The sequence below is a fragment of the Cetorhinus maximus genome, chromosome 10 (genome assembly GCF_964194155.1).
Source record: "Cetorhinus maximus chromosome 10, sCetMax3.hap1.1, whole genome shotgun sequence".
Taxonomy (NCBI): Eukaryota; Metazoa; Chordata; class Chondrichthyes; order Lamniformes; family Cetorhinidae; genus Cetorhinus; species Cetorhinus maximus.
This window is the reverse complement of record NC_135888.1, coordinates 81,687,362-81,702,697: the sequence shown is the minus strand read 5'-3', so window position 1 is coordinate 81,702,697 and position 15,336 is coordinate 81,687,362. Positions and strand designations below refer to the sequence as shown.

The 15,336-nt window shown below is 44.3% G+C and overlaps 1 long non-coding RNA gene across 1 annotated transcript in view; it reads right to left on the bottom strand.

Moving 5' to 3' along the window:
- Nucleotides 1-3,234: 3,234 nt before the first annotated feature.
- Nucleotides 3,235-15,336, bottom strand: part of LOC144685260 (uncharacterized) — a 33,540-nt gene continuing 21,438 nt past the window's right edge. The window contains exon 2 of the long non-coding RNA XR_013577685.1: nt 3,235-3,636. This is a non-coding gene — a long non-coding RNA (uncharacterized LOC144685260). The remainder of the gene's footprint in view (nt 3,637-15,336) is intronic.

Here is a 15,336-nt window from a genome sequence, read left to right as displayed (position 1 = left end):
CCAATTGAGCTAACCGGCCTCCAGTAGCTTAGTTGGGAGCTCAACATGGAGGAAGCCAATTAGAAGGCCGCCTACCGAAACTTCATGCTGCCTGCAAGATCAAATTTGGTCTTGGGAATAGTCCCGACCCACAATTATTTTTAAATTTTTTAGGTATCTGCCTCTAACTTCGGCCTTTGGTGCATCTTTGCTTTATTCCATCATTAGCAAGAGAGCCTTCAACCACCAAAGCCCAGCTTTCAGGATCCCTCAGTAAACTGCTCTGCTGCTCTTCTCACTCTTCCTTAAACCCTTCTTTTTTGTTTCACTCCCTATAAGTTGTCCCTAAACTTTTTTGGCAAAAGGTTTGGTTAACATTCACACCATGGCTCATTGTTCATTTTTAAATTTCATTTGTCAACATCCCCTCCTCACTCTGCCATCCGAGGTGCCTTGGGATGTTTTCTATATTAAAGGTACAGCTTGTTGAAGGGATAACTACATTTCTGCTGCTGGAGGGTGAAGGGGAAAGCAATGGGCATCTTAAAAGAGCATGTGAAGCAGATATTTATGCCAACAGCATTGATCTGTAATCCTATTGTCTTTGAAAAAATGATACTATTGAAAGGCCGAATAGATGCTGAGGCTAATTTAAATGAATATTGACTCTAAAATATTACTCTAAATAAAATCATATCTAGGGAAAATGACTGAACGCTGAAATTTGAGAACGTGTGGCGGCATTTTACCTAGGTAGATTTTTCAAGTTGCATCAATATCTTGCGTACGAAAATCTTGCAAAAAATGTTATGATTGCATTGAGAAAGTCTTTCAAAGTCCTTGCGGCAGTCAAAATCTCCAAACCTTTGGATACATAAATGGCTTTCAACCCATTATTTGACTGGGATGTCAGAAAATTTGCTGTGTTTATGACAGGTCTCTTGATTTATGCCAGGAATACAAATACTGGTGCAGCTGCACCTCAATACCCTGTGTCAATAAAAAAAACTATATTAAATGCCTGCTGTAATGTTTACACCTACTTCTGATTTCAAGGCCCTCCACCAACATTGAATTGTGGCTTGCATGTAGAAACTTTAGCGTCACGTTCAACACAAATCATGACACCTGGGCAAACAATGGGTAATAAGAAATGTATCTCTATCATAACTTTTCTTAACCCCTCATTAATAAGCAACTTCAAAACTGTAAACCTCAATTCAATAATGTAATACGACAAAACAAATGTTCAATGGAGCTTAATCAAAGTTAAAAGTGGATCAATAAGCAATGCCATATAGCTTCATTTAATTAAAGGGGTGAAATAATGAACGCCTTGTTTTCCAAAGATGCTATGTAACCAAATCATTAATCAGGTGGTGGTCTTGAGCAATAGATGAAGAAAAATCAATTCAGTAGCAGAACTGGGATTTATTTTTAGCTTACACTATTAATTAAGTTGATTAAAGCAAATAAAAATTTATGAAATACATCTGAATGAGAGTAATGCATAGTTAAAGATTGTAATGGGAAATGTGTAGGAAGTGAATTAACACATAAAATATAGAAAGATTTATGAGGTGCAAATGTGGATTCAGCAAAGTGATAGAAGGTGTCATTGACAATGCTATCAAGCACCACTTAGAAATCAATATTTTGCTCGCTGATGGTCAGTTTGGATTCCACCAGGGCCACTTGGCTCCAGACCTCATTACAACCTTGGTCCAAACATGGACAAAAGAGCTGAACTCAAGAGGAGGGCTGAGAGGGGCTTGACATCAGGCTGCATTTGACTGACTGTGGCATCAAGGAGTCCTGGCAAAATTGAAGTCAAAGGTAATCAAGGTGTGTCATGCCTAGCACAAATGAAGGTGGTTTTAGTTGTTGGAGGCCAATCATCTCAGTCCCAGGACATCACTGCAGGAGTTCCTCAGGGTAGTGTCCTAAACCCAACCACCTTCAACTGCTTCATCAATGATCTCCCTTCCATCATAAGGTCAGAAGTAGGAATGTTCACTGATGATTGCACAATGCTCAGTACCATTTGTAACTCCTCAGATACAGAAGCAGTCTGTGTCCATATACAGCAAGGCCTGGACAACATTCAGGCCTAGACTGATAAGTAGCAAATGACATTCATGCCACACAAATGCCAGGCAATGACCATCTCCATTAAAAGAGATTCTAATTATCTTCCCTTGACATTGTTATTACTGTCGCTAAATCCCTCCATTATCAACATCTTGGGGAGTTATCATTGATTAGAAGCTGAACTGGACCAGTCATACAAATACTGTAGTTACAGGAGCAGGTCAGAGACTGGGAATTCTGCAGCGAGTAACTCACCTCCTGACTCCACAAAGCCTGTCCACCATCTACAAGGCACAAGTCAGGAGTGTGAGGGAATACTGTCCACTTTCCTGGATGATTGTGGCTCCAACAACACTTAAGAAGTTCAACAACATCCAGGAAAAAGCAGTCCAATTGATTGGTACTTCATCCACCAAATTAAACATTCATTCCCTCCACCACCCGCGCACAATAGCAGTTGTGTGCACTAAATACAAGATGCACAGTGGCAACTCACCAAGACTTCTTCAACAGCACCTTCCAAAGCCATGACCTTTAACACCTAGAAGGACAATGGCAGTAGATGCATGGGAACACCACCACCTACAAGTTGCTCTCCAAGCCACACACCATTCTGACTTGGAACTATATCTATCGCCATTCCTTCAGTGTTGCTGGGTCAAAATAATGAAACTCTCTTCCTAACAGGACTGTGTGTATAGCTTCACTAGATGGACTGCAGTGGCTCAAGAAGGCAGCTCACTGCCACCTTCTCAAGGGCAACTAGAGATGGGCAACAAATGCTGGTCTTGCCAATGACACTTACTTCCCATGAAAGAATATAAAAAAACACAGTTGGACTGACAATCTACAGGAATCTGCTCACCATAATTCCAGTGAAGTCACAAAACCCCATAGGTATAGCAGAAATAGCTATTTATATCATTAGCCCAAAGACTCATCAGTCTCCCATAAAGTTATGGTGGAAACTGTTAGAATCATGCAGCATTTCAGGACCAGTATGGACATGTATTCAAAAAATATAATGGTAAGGGCCAACAAGGTTGCTGTGCTCCAAGCATGCAGTGGCTGAAGAATTTTCATGACGATGTTACAGCTTCAGTCCCATACCACACTTCTTGCAGTATAGCTCGTGTCTGGAAGCACAAGGTCCATGAATTTACCTTTATGTGTAATCTTTATTCATATCTTAAACACCAAAATTTTTTTTAAAAGCAGGTACACCATAATAATAAACATTAGAATCCATGGTTTCACCTCTCTTGCTCATCTCCCGGTGTTGATGGTTGGTGACATGGTGTGACTGTTATGATGTTCAACTTGCACCCAGCAAATATATTGGTATTTGAGTTTAGGACAAAGTCCACCAGAATCAATGCTGTATTCTTGATTGCTGCTAGAATGAGCCTAACTATCAATTTAGGTACCACTGCAAGAGAAGAGCTGTCTGGATTAGTCCTAACCTTACACTAATGGCATCATTAAGAAGACAGCTCCAATTATTTTTGACAAGGTAATGATCACATTGTAAGAAATTTTATGCTGTAAGTGGGTAGCGTCTGATTTCTGAATAGAGAGATAAAAATAACATGGATTAGAAAACAGATAGATTTCTAAAGCATCAAATGAGCCGTGAGTAATACCATTAGAAAATTTTATATACTTCTGTAAGAAAGTAAAATTACATTGAACATTTGCCCAGTATTGAGTAAAACATTTCAAAATTTAAAAAGCATGATTCAACATTTAATAAATAACTGGGAATGTTGCCTTTAAGCTATAACCACGTTCAAGAATAGAACACTGGGACCAACAAATTGGGCTGGATTTTACCAACCCATTGGAGATGGGTTGGGAGGCAGGAGGAGTGATCGCTTTGAGGCTGAAGGCATTTGGAGGGAAACCTGCACTTTCACATCATGACCACATAGAATGAAAGGCAGCTAGGCTGGTGGGAGGGAGTTGCATAGAAGTGAGGCGTGAAGGTAGGGAAGGTAATTAAGCCTGTTGAAGAGACAATTATCAGTGATTTTACCAGGGTTTTCTATTCTTTCCATGGGTGTACAGGAATATAACACTTCAGAGCTTTACCAACTGTAACAAGGTGGACGTTCAGTGGGTTGTTAGTATTAACTGCAGGTGGCAGCCAATGTGATCAGTAACGTGGCTTGGGAGGCAGGGTGGAGCTGGTTGGACAGCAAAAGTAGCAATCGAGAGCAGGGGCTAACGTGCCTAGCATAGTGCAGTATTCTGCTTGAGTGCCCTCTCGGAATTGGCACTTGTATCTATGGAGCAAGGGTGGGTGGAATGCCCTGAGATCTGAGTGTAGCTATTTACTATATGCCTCATTCACTTGGGCTTCATGACTTCCAATAAGGAGGAGCACCAGAGAGGGAGAGAGCTACAGCCACAGGCAGCAGGTTAGCAGCAACCACAGGGGCACCAGGATCAGGAGACTGGAAGGGGGTAGGGAGGAGGAGAGTGCTGAGGAGCATGCAACCAGCCTCTTACATGCAGATGTCAATGCACCCAAGAGAAGGTCTACTGTTGGAGTTCAACTTTCCACAAATGTTACAGCAACAGTATCGCCAAAGACTGTGCCTCTCCAGGGAGGCCATTACCAAGTATGTCATCATGGCAGGTGAACTGAGCCCTCTGGGGAGAGGAGAGCACCCAATGCCTTTGGTGCTAAAGGTCACTGTGGCACTGAATTTCTATGTCTCAATGTCATCTTCTGGGCATATCTAAGGAATTTCCCAGTCTGCGCTCATCTCTGCATCAAGATAGTCACCAATGCCAATGTTGAAAAGGGCTGGTTAATACAAAAGCTTCTGCACTGATCTGAACAGTCAGGTTGAGTAAGCAGTAGGATTCAGGGCCATCACTGGATTCTCCCAGGGTGTCATTGATTGCATGCATGTGGCCATCAAGGCTCTCACAGACCAGGCAGCAGCCTTCTTCAACAGGAAGGGTTACCACTTGCTCAGTGTACAACTGATCAGCAATCATCATATATAGCCCTTTCAGGTCTGTGCAAGGTTCCTGGGAAGTTGCCATTTCACCTACAGACTAAGGTAATCCCTGGTGCCCGATCTTTTCAGGTCCCCTGTGCCACTTCAAGGATGGGTACTGGATGACAATGACTGAAGAGATGGCTGCTGACACCTGTGTGGAGGCACAAATGCAGAGGGGAAATACAATATTTGCCACAGCACAACTTAAGTGACCATCGAGCAGGCCATAGGACTTCTGAAGATATGGTTCTCATGCCAGGATAAATCTATCCTTCAATGTATCCCAGCAAGGGTTTTGTGTATTGTGGTGGTGTGCTGTGGTCTGCACAAACTTGCGTTGCAGAGAGGAGAAGTTTTGAACAATGAGGACATCCTGGAATGTGATGCCTCCTCCGACGATCAGGATCTGGAGTGGGATGCTGAGGAATGCAACAGGACAAAATCCTGAAAAATAGCAGGGAAGGGATGATCAGAGACGTGTATGTGAGATTCATGACTTGCTAGTACTTGCTCATGTTTCACATGGTCCTTACTTACACACCCAGTCAGTCCAATAAATCTTCCACCATCTGCAGTTGTTGTGTCCTTGATTCTTACTATTTCTCAGAAGCTCTCATCACATGTGGCGACAGAATGGGAAATGCCATGACCCACTTGGTATGTTCCTTACCATCATACCCTTTGTGAGAACCAGTGAATTATTAATGGCCAGGACTGTTTGAAGAAATAAAGGATTCTTTCAGAGGTGTACATCTCACAGTTCATTTCAGACAATTACATATCAAGGCAAAATCTAACATCAAGATCTAACCCTTTGCAACCTAAGTGGAGATAGATGGAACTTCTCACATGCTTGTGGGGTCTGCTATGTGGTTCCACCCCTCTGCTGGATGTGTAAGCAGGCTGCTGACATTTCTGCTCCATGGCTTTTAGTAACCACACATTCAGGTGCCCCTCTGTCGCCATGGCTTTGTGAGGCACTGGCGTCACTGCCAGAGGGGCTGAGGAGCCACTGTCCGCACCAGGGGCTCTCTAAGAGGCGCCAGCGATGCAGCAGGCAGGTGTTCCTCTATTCTTCATGGCACACTTGCTCCTCCTTACTCACCTAAGGAGTGCAAGGACCTGGCGATGGCTCCAGGCGTCTAATCCCCCCTCTTGCCTAGCAATTGCTCCTCAGGGATCATGGAGGTGGTGGTGGCATGCAGGTCTGTGTGCATCTCCAGCATCTGTGGGGTGTTCTGTTGGATCTGACTCTCCATGAGGGTTGTCAATCTCTTGACGGAGGATGCCAAGTACAGACATGCCAGTGTCACGAGGGCTTCCAAGGCCTTGATGGACTATTGCATTAACCGCACATGGGTGCGTATAGCTTCTGGAAGTTTTGCCAGATGTTCTCACCAAGAGAGTGAGTGGCCTAATAGATGAGCACATGAGATCATCCGGCAAGCATAAAATATTGTACCATGTGTACACCGTTACTTACATAGAGTTCCAGATGATGATTGTTGGAGTTGTTGGATAGCACACAGTCGTCTCATCACTCTTCTCTCTCTTGCAGTTTATAGACAAGGGTGGCCAGCCATTAAGCCTAAGAGACAGCCTCTACCTCTGAAGTGTTAGTCACCCATCAAAGAGAGACATGACTCCTATGTCATGTCATGAGAGACAGGTGGCAGCCTGATTGTCCAAAATGATGCTACAGCAAGACTTTTGCATGTGGCCATTCAGTACTGGCTGTGAAGAGTCAACACTGCCTGACTGGTTTCCTTTCTAAGAGAGACTGACACGCAGCTGACAGATCCTGATGCCTGGGCATCTCCACTACTGGGTGGGCAACCCTTTCTCCTCTTTCTTATTCAGTCCCATTTAATGACGCCAGCTTAATTTTAGGCACTGCATTCATCTTGCCAGACCGCGTCAGGTTATTGACTCTCTTTCAGCACTGCAGTCAGGTGTGAGGGGCAGTCCCATGGCTGCTGCCCACCTCTGGAACCTCCACCAGCCCTGCTTAGTCCTCCACTCTGGTCTCTTCCTGCCATCCTGGGGGAGCAGGGCTTCCCTTTGTTTCACTACTGTGTGGAGGAGTAACTGAATCTTGGGTCTCTCCTTGGTCAAGCTTCAGCCATTTCTTCCAGTTGCACTGCTGCCAGGTCTCTCTTAATGCTCCATTCAGGGCAGCTGCATTATCCATTCTGCTGCCTGGCTTTTAAAGATGGCACCAACTATTGATGTTCTGGAACACCCCCCACCCATCCACCCCGTCCCACTGGACGCCTCCCCCGCTAGCCGACCCCTAATAGGCTGACGCCGATAACATCACGTGTGAAACTCCACCACAGCACCAACTGTGGCCTCACCCCCTGCTCTTAGCCTTCATCTTCAATTTCAGCCTTTGAAATTAAATGCTTTTGACAAGTGTAATAGAAATTAAGATTACGTGCATTTGGCTATAATATTATTTGAGAAGAAAGGGAAAATAATAAAAGAAAAATAGGTTAAAGGATTAGATGAAAAGATAAAACTTAACATCTGACTATTGTTCCAGGCAGTGTCCTTAGAGTGTAGAATAAAATTTTGATGATAAACTATTATACTGCAGCAAAAGCAAGCTGCTAGAATAGCAGCAACAGATGTCAAGTTAACAAAAGCTCTGACCTGTTATTCAATTCATAATTACAGGTAGTCAGGTAACAGTAATGAGATAAAACATTGCAGTTACAAGGCATCTTATTATCCTTTCAATGTATTCTTCCCATTGCAATCAGTTAAAAAATTTTTGGATAAAACTGGATGAGGGACTTACACTCTAAGTTTAGGATTTTATAGATAGTTCTTAGGAATCATGCTGTATAAACTAGAGAAAGTTATAGCCACATGGTTAACTGAAGTATAATGGAATAATGCAAAGACTTCCTACTAATTCTTGGCACACTTGGAAGATCTCAAGAACATAAAACTCAACATAGCAAGAATTACTTTATTTAACTAACTCAATAACATCATTGTTAATGACATTGTGAACTCCAACATCAGTGAAACTAATTCACACTCTATCCATTGATCAGAAAACTGGAATACATAATGTCTTAGAGTTTGCTGAAATTAATGGTGTACAAACAAATTCATTGTCTTAAGTCTTGTAGTCAGCAATATTGGAATTTATATAATGACAGCAGTGAGAGCAGGAACATAGATGGGGATATAAAGATGGATGACTGCAGCAGTGCTGAGAAGGGGAGCTGAGACAGGGTTATAAAGAATGGCAACCTGAGGCCTGAGAGCAGCAATGGGAGGGGGAGCAGAAATATAGATATAAAGAGGGGTGACCAAGGGCAGAAAACAGATGCGGGAGCAGAAATGGGATATAAAGAGCAGTGACCTGAGGCTTGAGAGCAGCAGCAGCATCTCGGCAATGAATATAAGAAGAAGAGGTGAGCGGCAGAAGAGCCAATGGCATAAGGAACAATTATTTTACGCAGTGAGTAGTTAGGATCTGAAAAGCACAAATAGTGTAGTGGAGGTAGATAAAAGCGTGGCTTTCAAAAGAGGTAATTATCTGAAGAGAAAATTGCAGGGCTATAGGGAGAGGGTGGGGCAGTGGAATGAACTCAGTTGCTCTTGCAGAGAGCTAGCACAGATACAGCTGGCCTCCTTCTGCACTGCAAGTATTCTATGATTCTATGATTTTATAAGGATAAAACATAAATTGATAGATAGATAATTGGCAGGATCCAGCTGTAAAAATAACAGCAGCTTGTGGCAATTTTTAATTCAAGGGATATCTCTTTATCTCCTGAACCTGCTGGCTGTTAAAAAGGGCATACAGATAAACCAAGCAACTACAGGCATTCAGTTTAACCTTGGTGGTGGGGAGGCTTTTAGAAACAATAATTTGGGATAAAATGATGTATTGTCCGCTGGCCGTGGCGGCGGGTTTTCATGCTGTATCGTCCTGAACCTGCCACATAATTTATGCATTCCTGGGAAACATGTCATTTCTATGGCGGGCGGGTTCTCATTCACCCGGCTGCCATCACCCCATTGCTTCATCATGCTGGGCGCCATATTTAAAGTCCAACTGCATGCACACATCTCAGTGTTTCCAGCCCACGACTGCTGCAGGGAAGATGTCCATGAAAGGCAAAAGGATTGCAACCCCCAGCATCACTGGAACACCTTTTGGATGCCATGGTGGCCTGCCGGGATGTCCTCTACCCCCGCTCTGGCCGCAGGATGGGCAGTGACGTAACCAACCAGGCTTAGGAGGCAGTGACAGCGGTGGTCAGCGTCAATGCCCTTCAAAAGAGGACAGCCACCCAGTGCCGCAAGAGGGTGAATGATCTCCTCCTTTTCGCCAGGGTAAGTCACTCTTCTCATCACTCTCAACTCACACACTCAAACCCATCACACATCCATAGGGCCCTCACTCACTGCCGGTTCAAGGGACATCACCATTCATTCTCTCACACTCACTGTCATTGTCCTCATCCCATCAATGGGACCATCCACCACCCACACATGCCAGGCATACTTATCACCTGGCCTGGCAGGTGTCCTGCTTATACTTTCTCCATCTCTATTCATGCAGGACAAGCTGGCACACAACAGCAGGAAGGGGTTGCAGACTGGTGGAGGAATACTTGAAATCAAAGCCCTCACAGACTTTGAAAACAGAGTCATTCAGCTGGCTGACGACAGTCTGGACCAGTCCTGTGCTTATGGTGGGGTCGGCGGTGCTCTACCAAATGAGGGTCCAGCAGTGCAACATCCATCAGACAACCACACTGTTTGTGAGTGATATGTTCAGTTTTACTGGCCATTGTAATGTGCCAATTATCTCCCTTTGTTTCCTCAGGCACAACTGGGATGCATTCGACAGAGTCCATGACCTAGGGCCTCCAATCAAGCCCCGAAGAAACCTCTGAAGAGGAATCTGGAGGCACCCTCCCTGAAGTCCCGTCACAGCGCTCACCCACACCCTCCACCAGCACAGAGACACACCCCTCGGTGGGACCTAGCTTTAGAATAGCTTCGTGAGCACAACCTGGTGAGCACATCACACTGCCTGATCCATATCAGGCAGCGGCAGGGACTTCCCTTGTGTCCGAAACTCGGAGGACTGCAGGAGGCCAGAGATTTGCTGAGTCTGAGTGAGATGATGTACCTCTGGACTCAGTCATGTCACAGATGCTGGGGTTGCAAAGGCAAGCTCAGGAACATCAGGAAGGGATGTCGGCTGTAATCCTGATTGCAAGGCACGATGGAGGAGTCCATCCACCTTCACCCTGAGGTGATAGCGCCAGCATGCCAACACACCGAGGTCAACACTGGTAGGTTGATGACTGTCATGGAGACGTTGGTCCAGGACATCACTCCTGTACTGCTGCCTAAGACCTTTCTGCCACAGTGCAGCGAGGGGCTGGGAACTGTTGAGAGCCCCTCGGGCTGCACAGCTCAAAATGAATGTCTGCATTGAATACTAATTGTATTATAATTGTATTGAAGCACCTCAGAGTGCAACATGATGTATGTTGATAACTCCAATACCATTGTCTGATTGTCTGCATTGACCATATTGAAATGAATGTAATATTCATTGATTGTATTGATGCACCTTGTGATCTATGTGTAAAAGTTGAATCTGATTGTACTTTTGTGATTATGATTTTGAAATGTTTTGGAATGTTCTTCCAGATATTTTATGAATAAAGTATAGTTTTCAAAAAAAAAATCACTCCTGTACTGCCGTGCGGGCTCAACTCTTTCGCTGATGCCATAGTTGGCCTCCAACAATGTGTACGTGAGAGGGGTGCTGGGCAGCTCGATCTCACTCCAGCTATGCCTTCTCCTCAAGGAGTCAGCCTGGGGCCCTGGGGCATCCATAGGGAGGAGGATCAGCAGATGCACAGCCCGGGGTCATCCATCTAGGTGACTCCAGGAGTGTCTAGCCCATCTGAATCCCCTCCTCCTGTGACCTCGGCAGCTCCAGCTCCACAGGCCAAGGAGGCTGCCACACAGCAGGACCCCAAAAGCTGTCTGGGGACATCCAAGTCTCGGCCCGCCAGAGAACACCCACCAAGGTCATCACAGACAGGGTGTCGCAGTCAGCAGGTTGCCTCCACCTCCTAGTTCCCCCCAAAGTACAGCCCGCCAAGTGCACACTTTTTATGTGCTGTTGTGAAACACATTGGCGTGCTTTCCTGCCGACGTGGGCGGATGATCCATGGAGGGGGCAGGGGACGATTCTGGTGGGCTAGCCTAATAATGATATGCAGATGTATTACAATGATGTTCCCAATGTCCGATGGCGGGAAATGTGGCCCGCCATCGGTGGGCTGAGCGGACAATCATGAGCTGGTTTCACGATGTCCATGATGATCCCCATGATTCCTAACAACCCTGTTTTCCAATTCTACTTGATATGACAAAGGTCCTGTTTCAGGGAAGATTGTACCAGGAACCCATCTTGGTCCAGTTGCAAAATTTTGTACAAAAACTGTCTCTCCCACAGTAAACTCTCAACCTTTACTGTGAACATCATGATTCGCTTTCTGACTACTCCTGGTTTTTCTCCATCTTCACCTCTAAATTCAGGAATATCAAACACAATCTTGTACAAAGCTGGTGCTTCACCAGCAATTCAGAAGGTGTTGAACCTGTAGTTGCATGAGGAGCTGTGCGATAGTTGAACAGAAATCTTGAAATTTGTGTTTCTAATGTTCCCTCGGATAGTTTCTTCATGCCTGTTTTAAAGCTTTGTACTGCCCTTTCTGCTAATCCATTGGATGAAGAGTGATATGGAGCTGTTCTGACATGTTTAATCCCATTTAGGTTCATGAATCTCTGGAATCCAGTATTAGTGAAAACAGTACCATTATCTGGCACAATAGCTTCTGGTAGACCATGTACACTAAAACATTGACACAGCTTTTCAAAAGTTGCACACATGTAGGAGATCTCACTTCAAACACGCCCATCCACTTTGAATGTGCGTCGATGATCACAAGAAACATGATACCTAGAAATGGACCTACATGGTCGATATGTAGTCTAACCCAGGGTCGACCAGGCCACTTCCACAGATGCGGTAGGGCTGAAACGGGCAACTTCTGCTGTTGCTGACACTGGAGACAGCGTTTAACCATGTTTTCTATATCACTGTCCATACCTGGTCACCAGATATAACTTCGTGTGACCACCTTCATTTTCGAAAAACAGGATGCGTGCCATGAAGCGTTGTGAATAATGGTTCTCTTCCTTGCAAAGGGATAACGACTCTTGCTTCCCATAACAAGATACAATCTTGACAACTCAGTTCAGATTTATGGGCATAGAATGTTTTTAATTCTTCAGAGACTTGTGCATTTGACCATGCTTGCAATACCTGTTCTCAGGCGCTTGCTAAAATAGGATCCTGGCTTGTCCAATGCTTTAACTGTTTCGCACAGACTGGTGAGAAGTCCAGGAAATTCAACACGTATACTACCTCTTGAGGTACTGGAACATGTGTAATGCTATGTGGCAAAGGAAGATGATTTAGGGTGCCTGCATTTGCTCTATGCGCACCCGGATGGTGCATAAAGGTGTACTCGTATGCTGACAAAATTAAAGCTCACCTTTGAATTCTAGCAGAGGCTATCGGTGGGATTGCCTTATCTTCACTAAACAAACCCAACAGTGGTTTGTGGTCTCACACTATGGTGAAGTGTCAACCATATAAATATTGATGGAGTTTCTTTACTCCAAATACGTTAAATAAACCTGCATTTTCAATTTCTAAGTAACCTTTCTCAGCTGCAGAAAGGGTTCGGGATACATATCCTATTGGCTGTCCAGATCCATCCTCCATCTTGTATGACAATACCGCTCCCACTCCGTAGGGAGATGCATCTCAAATGAGTATCAATTCCTTAGACGGGTCATAGTGCGCTAGCAGACGTGACAAGTGTAAAAACATCTTGTCTTTTAAGAAGGCACACTTCCAGGACCATCTGTGGTTCTTCTTCAATAATAAGTGTAAAGGGGCTAAGGTTATGGGGAGATGGCGGGAGAATGGGGTTGAGAAACTTATCAGCCATGATTGAATGGCGGAGCAGACTCGATGGGCCGAATGGCCTAATTTCTGCTCCTATGTCTTATGGTCTTATGGTCTAACACTGTAGATAGATTAAGCAAGAATTGACCGTATTAATTGACCATGCCCAAAAAAGACTTGAGCTTAGTGACTTTGGTAGGTGGGGGTGCTTCCTTGATTGCCCTGGCTTTCTCCCCTAATGGGTGCAACTCTTGGGCATCCAATTGATGACCCAAATAAATAACTTCAGTTGCTTGGAAAGTACACTTTTCTTTTTTCAAATGAACACCAGCCTTCAAAAATTTCTTCAGAATCTCTTCTAGGTCGGCCAAATATTCTGCTTCTGTGGATCCTGTGATCAGGATGTCATCCAGGTACACTATAACTCGGGGAAGTTCTTGTAGTAAGCTTTCTATGGTTCTTTGGAAAATGACACAGGCAGATGAGACACTGAAGGGTGAGCGTATATATTGGTACAGGCCCTTGTATGTGTTTATGGTGACATAACCTCTTAATGTGCTGTGCAGCTCTAGCACCTGTCTCACGTCCAGTTTAGTGTAAGATATTCCTCCTGCAAGTTTAGCGTACAGATCTTCAGTCCTTGGGGTTGGTTATTTGTCTAATTTAGCAGTCTTGTTCAAACTTAATTTGTAATGTCCACAGATAGGAATGGTTTAGTCTGGTTTCATCACAGAGACTATGGGTGCTGCCCATTCGGAGAATTGGACTGGCTGGATTATTCCTAATTTCTCCTAATGGCACAATTCCACATCTACCTCCTCCCTTAGAACATAAAGCACATGCCTTGCCTTAAAAAACTGGGGTGTTGCTTCAGAGTCCATGTATATTTTAGTTTGTAGGCCTTTGATTTTCCCCAACTCATCTCGGAATGTTCTGTCATACTTTTTAACAACTCAGAAATTCCTCCTATTCTGACTTGAAAAATTTCTGACCAGTTGAGTTTAATTTCTTTCAACCAATCATGGCCCAGGAGGCTGGGACCTTCTCCTGTTATAACAATTATTGGTAGCTGGGCTGTCTGTTGCCTGTAGGATACAGGTTCAGAGGCGATGCCTTTCACCTGTATTGCCTCTCCAGTATACATTTTAGCTGAGCTGTTGTTTTCTCCAAACTCAATAGTTGGGTATCTTCTCTGAGGTATTTAAAGATGTGTTCTCCCACCACTGTGGTCGATGCTCCTGTGTCAACATCCATGACCAGAGGCTTTCCATTCACTTGAAAAGGTAAGAGTGATTGATTCAGTTTTCCTGACCTTAAGATTGCATAGAGCATAGATGTCAGTATCAGCACCTTCTGGTTTATCTATACAGTGCACTTCATTTAACTTGGCCTGCTGTCTGAAGGGCTATCTTGATCTCATTCCCCTTTTTGTGACAATCTGCTTCTTTAAATCTGCAGGTTTACCCCCCGCCCCGGTAACACTTTAATTTCAGAATTATTGGTGAGCTCTTTCCAGTATTTCTTGATGTTTTTCTCACAGAAGGGACCATGTCCCGCTTCATGATGGCCTCCCTGGTCTTTGCACCACACCCGACGCAATTTCCCATCCTAACTGCAGAACGGTGCCATGTTTCACAACCTGCAAAGCCTGTGAGTCCCTTTCAGCACTCTCCATTGCTAGCACTATTTCTGTGGCGCTCTTCAGGTCTATATCAACTTCTGCATGCAAACGGTGCTGAATGGTGTCATCGCTTATGCTGCAAACCAAACAATTTCGCAACATGCCGTTTAAAGTATCACCAAAGTCATAGTGGCTCTGTTAACTGTTTTAGCTTCACGATGTATGTTGCAATCGACTCAACGGGGCCCTTGCTCGAGAATTGAATCTTTATGATCACCAAAGGTTTAGGCTGAAAATGTCCCTTCACAAGGCCACTAGCTCAGTGAAGGATCTGGAATTTGGCACATTTGGAGCCATCAGACTATGGATTAGGTTATACATTTTGATCCTGCAGACACTTAGGAGAATTTCATTTTGTTTGGCCTCAGCCATTATTTCATTAGCTACAAAGTAGAAACCTAGGCGCTCTATGTACTGATTCCAGTCCTTGATGGATGAGTCGTTTGGGTCAATTCTGCCGCAGAGAGGCATTGCTGGTAAGTATATGATTTTTTCATCTTCTCTTAAAAATCAAAATACTTACATCCAAGAGGCGA